Source organism: Alexandromys fortis, unplaced genomic scaffold (assembly GCF_014885135.2).
Source record: "Alexandromys fortis isolate MF-2015 unplaced genomic scaffold, M_Fortis_MF-2015_v1.1 scaffold_231, whole genome shotgun sequence".
Taxonomy (NCBI): Eukaryota; Metazoa; Chordata; class Mammalia; order Rodentia; family Cricetidae; genus Alexandromys; species Alexandromys fortis.
This window is the reverse complement of record NW_026068613.1, coordinates 897,396-915,607: the sequence shown is the minus strand read 5'-3', so window position 1 is coordinate 915,607 and position 18,212 is coordinate 897,396. Positions and strand designations below refer to the sequence as shown.

General features: G+C 46.6%; 1 protein-coding gene across 4 annotated transcripts in view; it reads right to left on the bottom strand.

The window, feature by feature from the left end:
• Gramd1b (GRAM domain containing 1B) overlaps window positions 1-18,212 on the bottom strand; it is a 174,052-nt gene that overhangs the window by 120,191 nt on the left and 35,649 nt on the right. The gene's annotated exons all lie outside the window — the stretch shown is intronic.

Sequence of the window (18,212 nt, the reverse complement as noted above, 5' to 3'; positions counted from 1 at the left end):
CAGGCAGGAGAAGGAAGAGCCTACCTAACCAACGACCCAGGTCCCTAGGCACGCAGGCCTCCGTAGCTCTGAGGCTTTCATCTTTGTGGTTTAAGCTTTCTACTGGGACCGGAACCTAGTTTTCCTCAACCCGCCCAAGGCTGGTTGAAGGGAGGGAGATTGCCAGAAGGCAGAGACTAAAGATGGTGCAGAATCTTTAGTCTAGGTCCTTACTAGGTCCACTGCCCTGCCCCCGGGATGAGCAAAATCTCTAAACTTCCTATTCTGTGGGCTAGATGACCACAGAGCTCAATTCAAAAGCAGAGTTCTGAAGCTGGGCGGTGGTGGCACACACTTTAATCCCTGCTTTTGGGAGGCAGAGTCAAGCGGATCTCAGTGAGTTTGAGGTCAGATTGGTTTGCAGAGTCAGCTCCAGGACAGAAGGGACTACACACACAAGCCCAGTCTCAAAATAAAGAAAAGAAAATAAAATAAATAAAAAAATAAAAAAACTAAAAGCAGAATTCCTTGAGGAGTCTATACAATATATAAATATATCTAAAACTTCTTTTAATAGAATTTTGCTCCAGGGCTGTTGAACCATGTAATTTTATATTCTTATCAAGCAGCACCGGGATGGAGCAGGAGAAGAAATTCCAAGTCACTTGGCTCTAGAGGCAAGCCTCAACAGAGTGTACCAGTCTACTGCTAGGAAAGCGCAGGAGTGTTCAGGGTTTATGCCATTTCTAACAGTCAAAGGGCTCAACGAACCCAAACAACCATGAGGAGTATCACAGCCTCTCTGAGGAATAGGCTGGCTTTGATCTACTTCGGCATAACAGGCTGCTACTTCCTGCTCACCCTACCCTTCCTCTAGCAACCAAAACTTAAAATTAAGAGAGAGCCCAGACCAAACGATAATCAATATACCAGTTTCAGAAAAAGCAATGTTACCAAATTATTCCACTAGATGGCACTGTTGTTTCCCAAATCGCAACCAACCCAACGCCACAGTCACCGTAATGAGTCAATTTTTGGGCGCCCTCTTCTGGTCTTCCCATGGTTTTGAAAATTCAGTTTACAGAAAATAAAAACTGGTGGCCTTCAAAACGTGTACTGATTCCAAGTAACTAATAAATACCAACTGAGGGCCAACAAGATGGCTCAGCTGGTAAAGACACTTCCCTCTAGGTCCTGAGACTGGCAACCTGAGTTCTATCCTCAGAATTCATACCACCTACCAGAAATTGTCTCTGGCGCGCGCGCGCACACACACACACAGAATTTAAAAAAAAAAAAAAAAACAGCCTGCACACATTGTGAATGTGCACTTAAGCCAACAGGAAGCAGCAATAAGGCAATGACTGAGTCTAGACCACAAAGCCTGGGTCACGTGGGAAGGGGAGACGTCTACAGTGTGACATTACTCTGCTGTGGATTAAATTCACACTTACTTCTCCACTTCCTACTTTATGACTGAGTGAGTTCTTTCACAACCTTCTCCTCTGCTGCTAGAAAGAGACCTCACTGATAGACAGTCCCTTCAGGCTTGAGAACAGCACATGGTAAGCGTGGAGGCCCTTGTCTGGTACACACACGAATGGCCGTGTAATGCCAGATGGCACGCGTTTTTGTAGAGGACGACGCAGCAGTAGATGTGGGATCAGACATGGGCTCTGCTTTCAAGAGTAAAAAAAAATGGCTCTCACGAAACAAGAGATGCTTCGAGAACAGAAAACAAAAGGTCACTTCTTTCTGGGCTCCAGCAAAGCAGTGTCTCAACAGCAAGCTTTCTGCATTGAAACTTATAAGCAGGTGGAGTCAAGCACAGCGGGACATGCTGGTCACCCCAGCACGCAAGACACAGAGGCAGGACAGTTCAAAGCTAGCTGAGTCCCAGACTCAGAACCCACATTTAAAAAGCCAATTGTGGCGGCTCGTGCCTGTAACCCCAGTACTGGGAAGGTGGACACAGGCAGATCTCTGGCCCTCTCTGGCCATCGAGAGACCCAGTCTCAAAAAGCAAAGTAGACAGCACCTAAGGAAGGACTCCTGAGGTTGATATCTGACTGTGTGCGCACACACGCACATGCACACACACACACTTATTGAATACATCAGAGGGAGCCAGCAGACTCCTGGTTTTGTTCCCCACATGCCTGCTACAGCACAGGTTTATCTTGGATGGTCTCATTAGTACTCTCAACCACTGGGAAGCGCTGGGGATATCCATGGTAATTCACAAAGTGCGCTTCAGAAGGCAGGTCGGGTCTGGAAGCTTTGCAATGCATGCTGGACAAATTCCCTTGACTCCATTGAATAACCATCCTCCTCCCCACTCCAAAGAACAGAGACATATAGAAAGACAGTTAACCTCACAAACCACAAGCAGATACCCTTGTGCTCTCTGAAGACCCAGCTTGATGATGGGGGAGATGGGACCGAGAGCCTTTGGATGTTTTAGTTCAGTATCTCATTTTATTTTTGCAGTGCTGGGGATGGAGCCCAGGACCTTGCATGCATGTGTGCGTGTGTGCGTGCGTGCGTGCGTGCGTGCGTGTGTGTGTGTGTGTGTGTGTATTTTAAAGTGGCCTACCGTAGAGACATCAGCTTGCTTTTATTCTGAGACACTCTCACTGTTTCCCAGCTTGACCTTGAACTAACTAGGTAGCCCCACGTTTGAACTCTCAAGCCTCCTGCTTCAGTTTCCCCAGCAGCTCAGATTCCAGGCGCGGGCCACCACATCCTGCCCAGCCCCATTTTCTGAAAGGACATTTCCTGAGTTGAGTCAGCTCTTCCTCTCCCAGGCAATGATGCGCTGCTCTCCTAAGCCTGGGGAGCTTTTGAGACTTCGGTGGACCCAAGCTGCCATGAGGCTTGCCAGATGAAGTTCAGTATTCCCCGAACTTGATGGAAGCCACCCACACCGAGTCTGCAGACTAAAGTGCCCATTTCTCTGCTTTTGGCAATAATCTGCAGACGGCTGCATTAGCAACAATTATCTCATGCTAATTGGGAGTTTCAAAACATTGCAAGTGACAGTTACAGCTGTCTTTGATTAATCAACAAGGAGAAATAAATTCTCCCGGGCTGTGGATGTAGTAGGAACAGATGAACTGGGTTTTCCCTGACTTGGCTTCTTATTGGCCTTCTAACCCCAGCCGGCTCACTTAATCCTCTCTTAGCCTAATTCCTCAAGAAATGGAGACTTACGGTGTTTAGTCACTACCTAATCCTTGGTTTATAGAGCTAGGGATTAAGTTGCAAGGAATCCAATCATCATGCCCCAGATCACGGAGACTCCAGTTCTTGTCTGGACTCTGCCACTTAGCAGACTAGACGGGATTTACTTTTTGCAAAGGGCAGATGTGCATAACATCACATGGCCTGAGGGTAATGTGGTTTAGAAATGACAGAGGTCCCAGCAGGTGGGGAATACCAATTGCACAGAATGTTCACAGGTCGCTTGACCAACAGATACTGTGACACTGCCCAGGAACCACAGGACAGTAACAGAGGTCAAGCAGTGACAGAGGTTTTTGCTGTGTGCTCTTGTTTTTGAGGTGTCAGTGTCTTTGAGGGCCCCAAGTGTGCTAGGCTAGCTCTCGACTGTGGAACTGTCATATCGGCAGAGAGGAAACTCTTTCTTTTTGATTTTCTTTTGAGTGGGAGTGTATATACATGTCACAACATATGCGTGGAAGTTGGAGAACAACTTACAGGAATCGGTTCTGTCTTTCCAGTGTGTGGGTCCCAAGGATGGAATTCGCTCCTCAGGGTTGGTGGGAGGCACCTTTCCTTACCTACTGAGTCATTTCCCTCAGCCCCAAGAGACAGGATCAATGAGAAAACTGTCACGAGCCACTGGCGCGAAAAACAGAGTCAGGCCATCACAACTGGAAGAGAAAACTGCATTTCACATATAAAATAACCCCAGCACTCGGGAGGCAGAAGCAGGCGGATGTCTGTGAGTTTGAGGCCAGCCTGGTCTACAGAGCGTGTTCCAGGACATTCGGGGTTATGCCGGGAAGACCTCTCTCGAAAAACCAAAAGGTAAGAGAAAAAAACAAAATAAATTGACTCTAGTGTTTCCAATTTTGGTTTGGGTAGGGAAGTCACATTCAGAAAGAGAAAGGGGGTAGCAGAGAAGTGGAGAATAAAGAAAGTGGGTTTCTGTTTGTCACCTGGCAGGCAAGTACGGGAAGGTCTAATAATAGAAATAAGCACACAGATGTGACAGGGACATTGTGAGTGACTTGCCAGCCTCTTACACAACACACCCAATAGTCTCAGAGAGTACTTAGGAAATCACAGGCTGGAAGCAAACTGCCAATCTGCCTACAGGGTTTGGAGGCTCAGTTCTGCTTAAGGGCTCCCTGGAGACTCTCCAGCTAGAGGGGAAGCTGGACAAAGATTTGGGGATTCGGAATGCAGCTCCTTACTCCCCTCACTCGCCCAAACCCACAAACACTTTCACTTCTAAACATGTCAGTGTCTGTGCTTTCTTTGGTTCCGGTTTGCCCTGCTCTGTATGAGACCGGGTGTGGTTCAAGGGTCTAGGCTGTCTGAAATGGAACTTCGTAGCCCAGGCTGGCCTCCACGTTGCGGGGGGTCCTCTTGCGTCCACCTCCCCAATGCCGGGATTACAGGTGGAGGCTACCGCGCAGCTGTGCTTTGTTCTGTGTAAACAGAACCTCACTGTGTAGCCCAGGGTGGCCTCAAAGCCCTGGTCCTTCAGTCTCAGCCTCCCTGAGCAGCTGAGATTACAGCCGCCTCTGTGCTGGGCAAAGGGTAGGTGAGGTCTCTTTCAACTCCTTTGTTTTCCCTTTTCTTTATGGCCATTGACGTAACAGTTGCCCGGTGACTGTTAAATCTTTGTCAAAACATAATGAACTGGTGCTTTATCATGCAGTTTATCTCTGCCAAAGTGGGCAGCTGTTGATCTAGGCAGTCATTTGGGGCATCTAACCCAGGGTCCACACAGGCCAGGCAAGCACGCTACTGCTGAGCTAGTGAGTAGTGTCTCGAAGCTTCCCAGGGACAGCGAGGGGCAGGACGGAGGACCCACCCCTGGATTTTTTAGTCAGTCCATTGCAATCCGGATCCCCATGGCCACCACTCTGGTTTTGTTCCCTGGGACACTGGTTAATCCTGCTTTCAAACTGGAAGTGGTGACGCACAGCTGTGGTCCCAGTATTTGGAGAGGCTGGGGAGGTGGGGGGGGGGGTCATGAGTTCAAGGACAACCTGGGCTACAGAGTGAGACTATAGCTCAAAAACCAAAGCAAACAAACCAGAATCCTAACCCTATCGGACTGGCCAAGCAGGTCCGACGTGGCGAGTGATGCAGGCTTTGCAAGGGCCTCCTTCTGGACTTTTGTGAGTCCTCGGACTTCCCTCTGCAGGACTTCCGCTCTTTTGTCTTTCTTGGGAGTTTCATAAGTGCTGGTTGATCCTGAAGTGTTCCCCGAGACTCTCTCAGCCACTGCTTCCATAAATTATCCAGGACCAACTATATACTAAACATCCTTCTGGAACCCAGACCGGTAAACAAAAACCGGAGGTCCGTGCTCTCAAGGTACCATACTATCAGGTTGCGTCTTCGTGTTTCCAACCAGGGAATCTACCCCTCAGGGACCCCTGACATCATCACAACTAACTCGTGCAAGAGCACTGTACGTTCCCCAGAGAGGTTCTAATGCTTATCAGAGTCTCAAATAAGCCGTGACTAGTAAGAAGCTAAAATGATCTGCCATGAGCCTGCTGCGGTACTTCAGTTGTAATCCCTGGTCCCAGGAAGCTAAGGCAGGAGAACTGCCATGCGTTCTAGGTCAGCCTGTTTACAGTGAGGCCTTGACCAGGGCTGGAAAGATGCTGTTAGGGGTACTGGATGCTCTTGTAGGGGACCCAGGTTCGATTCCTAGCACCCACAGGGTGCTCAAAACCATCTGTAACTCCAGTTTCAGGGGACTCTGACCCCCTCTTCTGGCCTCTGCAGGTATGAGGTAACCATGTGGTGCAGAGGTATATATGCAGGCAAAACACCCATACACATAAAATAAAAATAAATAAATCTTTTTTTTAAAAAAGCAAGACTCTGACCAAAAGCAAACAAACTTAAAAACAAACAAATGAATATGAATGAGTGAATGCAATTTAAATGTTAAAAACAACTAGAAAATCCACTACAATCCATCTCTGGGGGTGAGTGAGCTTCACCCTAAAGCTCCCTACTCATGGCAGATGTATAGACAGCTCCCAAAGACAGCAGAGCAAAGAGTTGGGTGGACCCACACAGTGGCCACTAATCACATCTGATCATGTGATTTTCAATTAGTTAGAAATGCAGTCCTTAGCTGCACTTTAGGTACTCTATATCCATATGACTAGTGGCTTTCTGTAGCGGACAGTTCAGAAAATTTGCCTTCTCCTAGACAGTATCTGTATACGAAGTTTCCAGACGCCGCTTATGTTCGGAGCAACTCAGAGTAGCAAACCCAAGTCCTCTCCATATTCCCACTGCCCCGTCTGCTCAGACGTAAGTTCAAAGACTCCTTACAAAGATGGAGTGACGTGATTAACATGAGCCTTTAACAGAAGGATTGGCACAAGCCTTGTGTTTATTATCATAGCGTCCAACAGGACTCGCGTGGTGAGCCGGTCCGTTTCTGACCTTAGTGTCTTTCGCCTCTTTGTGGGTCACTATGAGAGTCACTGGAAGTTCTACCCCACCTCCCACCACTCAAGACCGAGGCTTGCAGACGCCACTTCCTTCTGTCTCCCAAGTCCCCATGGCCCACGTCCCTCCTCCCTCAGGCTGCTCAGATTCCTCTCTCATCACTCTTGCGCTCCCAACTGCCTTTTCTGCTGCCAGGCTGGGCCCATGTCCAGTCCACCCACCACGATGACACAGTGATCTTCCCTGACACGGTGATTCCATTGCTTCAAGTCACCCTCTGGCTTTCAATCATGGGGCTAGCCCAGGGATACAGTCCAGAGGTTAGAGAGCTTGCCTAGTATGCTCAGGACTCTGGGTTTGATTCCACAAACCCCAGGGGGAGTGCACACACAATGCATGCTTGCACACACACATGTACACATAAACACACACACAAGTGCACACTTGCATTCTTGGGGTTTCCCATAATTTTGGAGCAAAGTTCACGCTCTTATTTTAACAATAAAAGCCCCCTAACCCTGATGCTGTCTCACTTCCCAACTCCCTCATCTCCTACAGCCAGGCTTCTTCTCTTCCTTTGAGTTTATTCCTTCTCTGGTCTGTCACATCCTCTCCAGTTCTTTCTTTCACCCAGTAAGCTCAGTAGACCCAGTAATCCTGCCCTGAGATAATAATGATCCAAGGATTAAGACTCAGGCTCTAGTGTTTTACTGTCTGTATTAATATTTGGGAAGGGGGATGTTTCAAGACAAAGTTTCTCTTATGTATCCTTGGCTGTTCTGGAACTCATTTTGTAGACCAGGCTGGCCCTGAACTCGAGATCTGCCTGCCTCTGCCTTCCGAGTGCTTGAACTAAAGGCATCAGCCACCATCGAATGTCCTGAATTCAAATCTTAGCTCTTCCACTCAGGACACTCAATTTTAACCTTTATAAGGCATCCCACATTACAAAATAACATCTGTATTATTAGGGTGTTATAGGAGCTGAGGCTCACGAGACAGGCTGGCACTGAGAAACATACTATGTGCGTAGCTATTATGTCTCTGTTACTCTTCAAAATTAGCATCATCAGGAAGGACGTCATCCTGGTGGCCATCATCTCCGCTCCAGCATGCATCAGCCTGAATAATTTGCTTTGCAGTCCAGCGTGGTGTCACATAGCTATAATCCCACCACTTGGGAGGCAGAGGTGGGAGGGGCTGTAGCTTGAGGATAGCCAAGGCTATACAACAAGACCTTGTCTTGAAAATGTAAGATAACAACTTCACTTCACTGTCTCCTCTGCTGTAACGATGAATTACGAAAGCAAAGGTCCCGTTTTAATTGTACTGTCCTTCCATTCTAAGGGCCCAGCACATAGTAGGTGTACACCTATGTCAAATAAGTGAAAGAATGAGCTATCTCTCTCGTAAACTTATAAAGTCGCTTATCCCACCAGCCAGTCCAGAAAGACTCCTTTTTGAGCTCTCATATCAGCACAAATTGTTTATTCGCCTTCTTGCTCCTCAACATTTTCCATATCCCAAAGACAAGACATGATTTATCTTTCAATCATTAAAAGTCAGGAGTGTTGTCTCATGCTTGATAGAGGCTTCGTTAAAAGGTGGGCAAAAATGATTGAGACTCTTCAAGTCCACATTACGAGCAAACACCGGCAGGAGGCTGAGACTCCCACTGTTAGCTTCTCTTACTGAATGTTATGAGTTTCGAATGTCCAGGTCCGTCTTAGCCTGTCACAGATCCAGAAAATCACACTATGGCTGGGAAAAAAAAATACATATTCTATCCAATGCCTTGTTCTTTGCTGTTATTTTTTTTAGTGAAGAGTAAAGAACTCGTCAGCCACAATAACGTTCTAGACCTCGGGCCCCACACGATTCAAAGATTTAAACTTACCCCATTACATTCCTGGAATGGCTTCTGAGAAAGGGGCGAGTGAGTTAGTCTCAGCTCCAACGGCCTTCAGCTGCTCTTAGCTGAAGTAGAACACAGCCTTTCCCCTTGTTTCCACCATTCTAGCCGCCGCTTTGTCCCCAATCACTACTTCGCTTCAAAGTGAATCTTAGGTACTCAGAGTAAATGCAAATGAACCAGGTCACTCAGAGGTAAATCGTTCACTCAGGAAGTAATGCGGTCAGCTTCTCAGAACTCGAAGCCTGGGAGGATTGGTCAAGACTCCGGACAGCAGGCCTCAAAAACCTTGCCCCCACAGATGTCTCTCCCCTTCCTGCTCTTAACATCCTGTGCCCCCTCCCTGAAGGCAGACAAACCCTTGTGTTCCTCAGCCTGGACAGGAGTTCTGTCAAGGATGAACAGGAATGTCCAGGCCCGTCTTAGCCTGTCACAGATCCAGATAACCAAACTATGGCTGGGGGAAAAAATACATATTCTATCCAATGCCTTGTTCTCTGCTGTTATTTTTTTTTTAGTGAAGAGTAAAGAACTCGTCAGCCACAATAACATTCTAGACCTCGGGCCCCACACGATTCAAAGATTTAAGCTTACCCCATTACATTCCTGGAATGACTTCTGAGAAAGGGGCAAAGGAGAAAAACTGCAGGAGGGGCTCAAAACCAAAGCAAGGAGGAGCCACGGTGTGTAGACACTTCCGAACCTTCCTTTGAGACAAACACTCTGATCCCAGGGCTCACTAATCTATAAAAGGAGTTGAAGTTGCTTTTCCTTCCATTTCCTGTCACAGGAGTAGAACAACACACACACACTCTGTCTGTTCCCTACAATACCCTAGCTTCTCCCCATCAAAAATCCTTAAACTGTAGCCCCAGCTGACATGTTTTGAAAGACATATCTATTATTTGATTCTAATTAATTTACATATATTTTGTGTTTCCAGTCAAAGGTAGATAAATATCATTCAGAAACTCAAGGCAGCATTAAATAACATGCCTTCTCCCAGCTCTGGCTCCCTGTATTTGGCTGCTTCTACCACTGAAACCTGCCTCCCCTGGCTCCTCTAACAAGTACAAAATAATGCCCTTCACCTTCACTTCTCCTAAGCAGATCATAGCAGCCTGCTTACGGCCAGTTACCTTCATCATCTTCCATCTGCTCAGTGGTCCAAATGAGGCAACCTAGAAACACTGTTACCTCCAGTTGCTTTGATCTCTTATTTACCTTTTCACCCATCCTCTCTATCTCTATCCCTAACATCCCAGCCCAAGGACCAGTCAGTCACACTGGCAGCATTACTTCGAGACTGTTTTAAAAATAGGTTCCTATCTCCTTGCTCATCCTGGATTCTGACCCAAGGGATCCCAAGTGCATCCTGACTTGGGGTGTTTTATTGTTGTTTTGATTTGGGTTTTAATTGCATGGGTTTTTTTTTAGGGAAGGGTTTTGAAGAGGCATATTTGGGTTTACAAATGACCGAGTCTCACTTGATTGGAATGGACCTTTAACTCCTCAACTCTACAGAAAAAAATGTTTGCAAACCAGCCTGGATTCACTGATTTGAGTCATCTGCTAATTTCTGTGGTGTAAACACTGTCACCGTGGTTGGCTTCTCATGTCACTGAAATCAGTGTTGGGAAACGACAAACATAATCAGCGCTTGCTGCCTGACATAGACCACCACAAAACATGAATATGCCCAGACTGTTGCCTACAGCCTTGTTAAGCAGCTTCTGAAACAAACCAACAAGCCAGGAGCAGTGGTACATGCCTTTAACCCCAGCACTCAGAGGGGATCTTGACTGTGAGTTTAAGCCCAGCCTGGTCTACATAGTAAGCTCCAGGACAGCCAGAGCTACACAGTAAGACCCTCTCATGAAAAAAATCAAAACAAAAATAAGGCAAAACCCCAAACAAGGAAATAATAAGGCAACTTTAGACATTCTTCTTTCCAGGCTCATATCATCTTTTAAGTTATATTTTTACTTATTTTTTATATGTCACAAAATGCTCTTGTGTGGCAGACAAGTGGAGATCAGAGGACTGACTTGCAGGAGTGAGTCCCAGGGACAGAACTCAGGTGATATCAGTCACGGCAGTAAGTATCTGAGCCATCTCAGCAGCCCAACGGGTGCTGTATGTCATTAACACACACTATTTACATGTATGGAAACATTAATATGTATAAACAAGTTACATTTTAAAACAACATATAATATCTTGGTTTGTTTTTTCTTTTCTGTCTTTCTTTGGGGAGGGTAGAATTACTTTATTTTTAATTTAAACATGTTGAGAGCAGGTGACCTTGGAGGCCAGAGGCATTGGATTCCCCTGGAACTGGAGTTATTGGCAGTTTGGAGTCATCTGATGAAAGTGCTGGGAACTGAGCTCAGGTCCTCTGCAAGAACAGGAGTTGTGCTTAACCACCAATCAATCTCCCCATCCCTGCTTCCCACCATGATTCTTTGAGACATAATACCTTGCAGGTTCTGTGTAGCCAGACTTTGATCCCACTACCTCTGCCTCCTGAGGGTTGGGGTATAAGTTTGTATAATGACGCTTGGTCCAAAGTCAGTTTTTAAAAAGTGCAGAAATGGGGGCTGGAGAGATGGCTCAGTGGTTAAGAGCATTGCCTGCTCTTCCAAAGGTCCTGAGTTCAATTCCCAGCAACCACCTGGTGGCTCACAACCATTTGTAAAGAGGTCTGGCGCCCTCTTCTGGCCTTCAGGCATACAGACAGAATATTGCATACATTATATAAATAAATAAATATTTTAAAGAAAGTGCAGAAATACATGTTGATCTCCATTTTAAGGAATAAAAAGGCTTTGGGAGATGCAGGGCATGGCTAACATTAGACTACAGATGAGTTAGAAAAGAAGGGTTTCAATCTAAGGCTTTTGCCCCTGTGTTCTCTTGAGCTCACTACAGTGCTGGACTCCAGTGGTCATGTGGAACCTCAAGAAGTAGGGTCTCAGAAAATACATCACTGATTAAACTGGGGACAGATCTGATCTCTGGTTAAGGACAGGGGACTCCAAAGGCCTTGGACATTCATTTGCTGTGTTGCCTTGAGGCAGCAGAAGCAAGAACATGTAGGAGTCCAAACCAGCAGCAGCCTTGACACAAAGGTAACAAGAACCTTCCGTGACCACTGTGAGACCGTTTGCTAGGTGACATCACCACTGAGGTCACTAGGTCACAGGTCAAAAAATAAATCTTACACTTGAGAGCAGATGTATCTCAACAACCAGCTGGGGCGGGGGGTTGGGTCAGGCGGGCTGGGGGACACGGATGGACACAGTCTACTGATAAGCCAAATAAGGAAGAACAATGAGCCAGGAACCAGAGCAGATGTCTGTGCTCTAGATCCAGGGCTTCGGTGACTTCTAGGAGGCAAGTGGAGGGTTGGCCTATAGCTCAAAAAGAAGTCTGGAGACCACAGAGGCCAGTATCATTCCAGTGATGATGAGGGTAAGACTCCCAAGAGCCAGGCCAGCTGCAGAATTCTTGTGCCCCGCTGGCTGACCTCTCCACATACACAGGCATAGGAAACAGTCTGAGCCGAGCGCCAACTTCATGCCACCGCCAGCAACACTCAGGAGCTTGACTCAGGAGCCAGCCTGAAGTCGACTGGCAGCGGACTGCTCCAGAACAACACTAAACTACAGCAAGAACATTTACGAAGAAGCCTGAGGCCCTCCCGCACACTCTCTAGAGACCACACTCTATTAACAACACATGCTTTCGCTTTTGTTGCTGTGACTTCTCAGCATTAACTTTGTTACCCACTGCAGGTGCCCCTCTAGTTTAACTTCGGAAAAGGTTTAAAACAGAGGGTTGGGGAGGTGATTTGGTCAAATGCTTGCAGGGCATGCATGAGGACCTGAGTTCCAGGCTCCAGCACCTACATAAATGCAGGGGAATCCCTGCATGGAGCAGGCAGGGACATGAGGATCCTTGTCCAGCCAGGCTAGTCTAGTTGGTGAGTTTCAGGTTCAATGACAGACTCTATCTGAAGAGGAAAAAAGATGAAATATCATTGAGGAAGATATGTGACATTAACCTGTTGCCTCTACACACACACACACACACACACACACACCACACCACACCACACCACACCACACCAGCAATTACACACAGGAAGACATACATGCACATGGAACACACACACACTGAGGTTGAATACACGTGAATCATGAAAGGTCACAAGGTCTGAAAGATTTTAAAGCTCGGAACCCTGCCATAGAAAGCCAAGGAGAGAGGAACCCAAAAGAGGCCCTGCTGATGCTTCGAAAAGAAGGATCAGTTCTTGGGACCCAAAGGACAAGAAGCAGGAGGGTGAAACCTCACAGACTAATTACGGGCCTTGAGGACAAACAGCTTGCAAGCCTTCCTACAATCCAGAAGGAAAACCCCCAGTTCCCTGCTTCCCTTTCTGACCCAGTTCTCCTGACTCAGCCCAACTGCATTTGTCCTCAACACCAGGAAAAACAACAACAGCAAAATTGCTTTATAGGATAACTGTTACCTTGTTTTTCAATTGGAAGAAATAAAAACGGTCCTAACCAAGAACTCTGATCATGTTCTAACTGACACGGTGCCCTCGGGGCCTGGAAGGAAATAGCACCACAGACTGGACCTGAAGGCAGGAGGAACAGAGTCATGGCTGGCCTGACCCTTCTGCCACTTTCCACACAAAACTAGACAGCATGTGTGCCTGCCCTGTGAAGCATTTGGGAGTCTGGTGATGGTGGCGACTGTGGTAGTTTACTGGGGACTGGGTCTCAATTTGCAGCCCAGGCCTCAGAATCTCAGTGTGGGGTTTGAGTCTTGCCTCATCTCATCCTGCTCCAGTCAAGCATGTGACAACTTTGGTTTTCTTGTGTTTTTATTTTTTACTATTTTTGTTTTGTTTTGTCTTAGAAAAGGGTCTCCACATGTACCACAAGCTGAACTTGAACTCACTGTGTAGAGCATACTGTCTCTGAACTCCTGATCCTCCTGCTTCCACCTCCCAAACACTGGAATTGTAGGTGTGTATCACCATGCTGGGGTCACTTGGAAAACTCTCGCTCTCTATCAATAAACAAACATTCCAATTTTAGCATGTGTGTGCATGTAGGTTGGGTGCTCATGCTACATCCATCTTGATGGCCCCACTGTGACTTCTATCCAATAAGCCATTTATATCATGCATGCTACTAAGATGGAGATGGCAGGTATGGAGCAACTCAGAACACTGAACAAAAGCACATGCAAGTTGAATCACCCACAAATCTTTTATTTAGGGTTTGGATAATTTAGTGAAGCATGCACGTATAGAATATGACACTCCTACCACACATCCAATGAACCCTTTCTCCTCCTTTGCATCTTTGAGACTGGTCTCCCTGTAACTCAGACTATCCTGGGAACCACTTTGTAAACTAGGTTTCAAATCCCTCCAGTCTTGCCTCTGCCCCAGTTTTGGTGATGGTTGCTCTTTTCTTACCCCCTCCACAAAAACACCCCACTTTTTGCATGGTGGCCTGTACACAGAGAAAAGATGAAAAGCAAGCATTGAATGGGCCAGAGCTTGAGCAAAGGTAGAAGACACAGTGTGAAGAGGCTGCCCCCCAGGGTCTAAATCTGAATGTTTAAGGCTGGCAATAGTGGCCCAAACTAACAGTCTCAGCACAAAAAGAGGACACAGAAGGACCAAGGTAAAACTAGGCTAGCCAGGCTACAGAGTGAGACTCTGTCTCAAAAAGCAACCACAATTTTTAAGAAAGAAATTCAAATCTAGAAGACAACTATGAAAAAAAAAGTTCATGTCCCACAGGGAGGTGCAAGTGACATATACCAAGTACTACCATAATAATTTTTCACATAGAATTTCATAGAAAAGTCAGGGGTCGGGGGTAGGTTGGTTTTGTTGTCGTTTTGGTTTTTCATGTTGTCTAGGCTGGCCCCAAATCCACTAGCCTTGAACTCCTGGTCCTCTGGCCCACACCTCTCAAGTGCTGAAGTTGCAGCCTTGTGCCAAAAGTCATTACTAGGCTCCAAGTCAGTACTGGAGGGAAACAATTCTCCTACTCAAATTCGGTGTCTGTTCTCTTTCCCTTGATTTCTTCATACCAAGAATCCCATAATCTTCCTTAATGTAAATGATCTTCCATGAGTGTGACTTCCTCATCTTCCCCATCCTGCATCCCCTGCGCAGGCCTTCCCATACCCAAGGCAGGCCATGGCCCGGTGCTTCTCAAGCCCATCATACAGCGCTGCCAAAATACTCCACATTGAGCCTGCCACGCTGAGAACACTGAGGTTCCTTCCCAGGCTCACTGACTGAGGAGATCTGACTCATGGCTAAAGGAAAGTTCCAAGAGCACAAGGGTCAGGTCTCAATAACATCCTCCCCTGACACCATTTCCCAACCTGAAGCCCTGATGTGCAGCTAAAATACTCCGCCTCTGCAGGCATGCCCACAGCCGAAAGCGGGGCATATCCCTGCTCTTCAAATGTCAAGATGTTCCCTCTCTTCTGCTGCTCACGCAGCCAGGGAAGTGTAAAAAAAAAAAAAAAAAATCAGGAAATTCTAATTGCTTATCTAAGATATTGTTCATCCTAAAGATAAAAAAAAATTATGCTTCCAACTCGTTCTCCTTTTTTAAGATGGGATCTTACTTTGTAGCCCGTGGCTGCCTTTGACCTTTCCATTCTCCTGCCTCAGACACACATACCGCATCCTCCTCCAAACCCGCACATCTCCGTTTGTCCTTTTTCAAAGTTTTTACTATCTACGTTTGGCAGAGCCAAGGCCTCACAGTCCAGGGACATGCTCTCCAGCAGCAGCAAACACCCTCAGCCCTGTCTGTATTTTCTCTTCGTGGTGGCCACAGCTGGGAGGTCACGACAAACAACGCAATCGGCACTGTCTGTTCCTGCATGGCTGAAGGAGAATCGCACTTGGATGAGACAAGCTAGATTCTGCGGTGAGCAGGTGGTTCGGGATTGTGAATATTTATGCAGTGGCTCAAGACGGTTTTTCCACCTCGCCATCCTTCATGCGTGGAAGTCATCACCTTTTCCATCATCCTTTTATGACCTTGTCCCTATGACTAGTAATTTCACCCCGCTGTGTCTGTTTCTTCTCTGCTTCTTCCTTTCCTGCAATCAGGCCACCACTCCTATTGCTTGGCACACAGTGTTATCTAATCAAAGACAACTGCCTAAGGTCCTCCTATCCTAATTCTTTCTGATGCTTCTATAGCATTTAAAATGATTTCTCCCTTGGGAGAAATAACAACAACAACAAAAACAAAAACAAGTATTTTACCCTGAGTATAATTTCAGTGTTACCCAATGAATTCACACCACTTATTCCATCACCACTTATGCTTGTCCCACTATGTGCCAGGTGCCATAGAAGAAAGCATAAAGATTTCAATAGAAATTGGGCATAATGATTCATGCCTCCAATTCCAGTGTTCAGGACACTGAGACAGGTATTGCTGAGAGAGTTCAAGGCCAGTTGGGTTTCAGAGTAAGACTTTGTCTCAAAAAGTCAAAAAGAAAAAGAAAGCATTTAAATAGAGAGTCGAGATTAGGAAATGTAGTTCAGTAGCAGGATACTTAATTAAAATGCATAAGGCTGGCTTGATACTCATCAACACACACATGCATACACACACACACACACACACACACAGAATACAAAAAGAATGAAACACACATGATTTCCTTAAGCAGTTTGCTCCCTGCTAAAGACAAAGACAGCCATTTGCTGAGACACACAATGCCCATGCAGCTGTGTGGAGGGTGGGGCTGGGAAGCGCATCAGCAAAGCTCAGCATCCATGTGAGGGAAAGGATACCTAAGGGTCACAGGAGGAAACAGACAGGGCTTCACAAAGGAGGACACATTTGACTGACGTTTCAAAGTCGACTGCGTTTTTACGAGGCAAACCGCATTCCAAATGGGGACTGTCACTTGGCCAAGCCTCAAGAAGGTTCAGGCCCAGTCAAGCATCACGAGCGCCACATGACTGGAGATGAAGGCTGAGATGGCAGTGGAGCAAGGCGAACATGGCAAAGATCGTAGGAGTGCTATGGAATGCTAACTTCTGCTGTGGCATGACCCCACCACAAACATGCTGCAATTGCAGCTACCTGCACAAGAGCTACACTTGAGTACACACAACACACACACACACACACACACACACACACACACACTGGGGTAAGGAACTAGCTGGGAAGAAAAGGGTAATCAACAGAAGTGAAAGAAAGATCAGATGGGGATGGAGAGATGGTTCAGCAGTTAAGAGCACTGGCTGCTCTTTCAGAGGTCCTGAGTTCAAGTCCCAGCAACCACGTGGTGGCTCACAACCATGGGTAATGAGTTATGGTGTCCTCTTCTGACCTTCAGGCATACATGCAGGCAGAACACTGTACACATGAAAAATAAACGATTAATTTAAGAAAAGAGAGAGGGATAAGAAAGGGTAATGAGGTGAATGTAATCGTGATACCTATATATATACAACTGTCAACATTTAACTAAAAAAAAGAAATCCAGGCTGCCTTGCTTTCTCTGCTTTCAAGCTCCAGGGACACTGCTATTTTCTTTACTCATCCCACCTGAACACAATACAAAGCAAATGTAGTCGGGCAAGCAATTGATACCGAAGAACTAGCTAATTCCCACCATCTTCATCAATTAACAGCCACGTCTCCAGCCAGTCCCCAGAGAGCACTGTACCTTGGAATAAGAGCAGGAAGAATGCTAAACTAGGTCGAGGGAAGATCCCCGGGACTTCTAACCAGTCTCTATGTAACACACACATGCACAAGTCTCAAGCCTTGCATACAGTAACACTCATCAACTAAAACAATATGTGAACACCAGTAAAGCCTGGGGGAGCAACAGCAGCAGGGCCAGGTTCCGAGGTGAGCCCAGCCCAGACTCCATCATCCAGTCTGTAGAACACAGAGGAAGTGCACCCCCATTCTGAACCTCAGTTGACCTGTCTGTCAGATAAAGAGTGTGGCAGATGATCATGTAAGGCCCACCTAACCTTAAAGAGCAGTGATGCTAAGTAAATCTTTCTTTCTTTTCTTTCTTTCTTTCTTTCTTTCTTTCTTTCTTTCTTTCCTTCCTTCCTTCCTTCCTTTCCCTCCTTCCCTCCTCCTCCTCCTCCTCCTCCTCCTTCTTCTTCTCTTCAAGACAAGGTTTCTCTATATAGCTCTGGTTGTCCTGGAACTTGCTCAGTAAACCAGGCTGGCTTCAGACTCACATAGATCCATCTGCCTCTGCCTCCCAAGTGCCGGGATTAAAGGTGTGCACCACCACCTCCTGGCTAGTGAAGAAATCTTGGGAGTTTTTCAAATCTAAGTGTACGGCACATAGATAGGCTGAGACGGCAGTAGCTGTCATCTCAGCATGTATGAAGAAACCAAGAGGGGAGCAGGGCAATGTCCAGTGATGAGAGAGAAAAGCAGCTGAAGAAAAAAAATGTGGTTCAGAGACCAGCAAGGCAACACATAGGCCCACAAATGGATCTGTAGCTTTCTGGCTCACTTCCTATGCGCTCTCTCTCTCTCTCTCTCTCTCTCTCTCTCTCTCTCTCTCTCTCTCTCTCTCTCTCTCTCTCTCT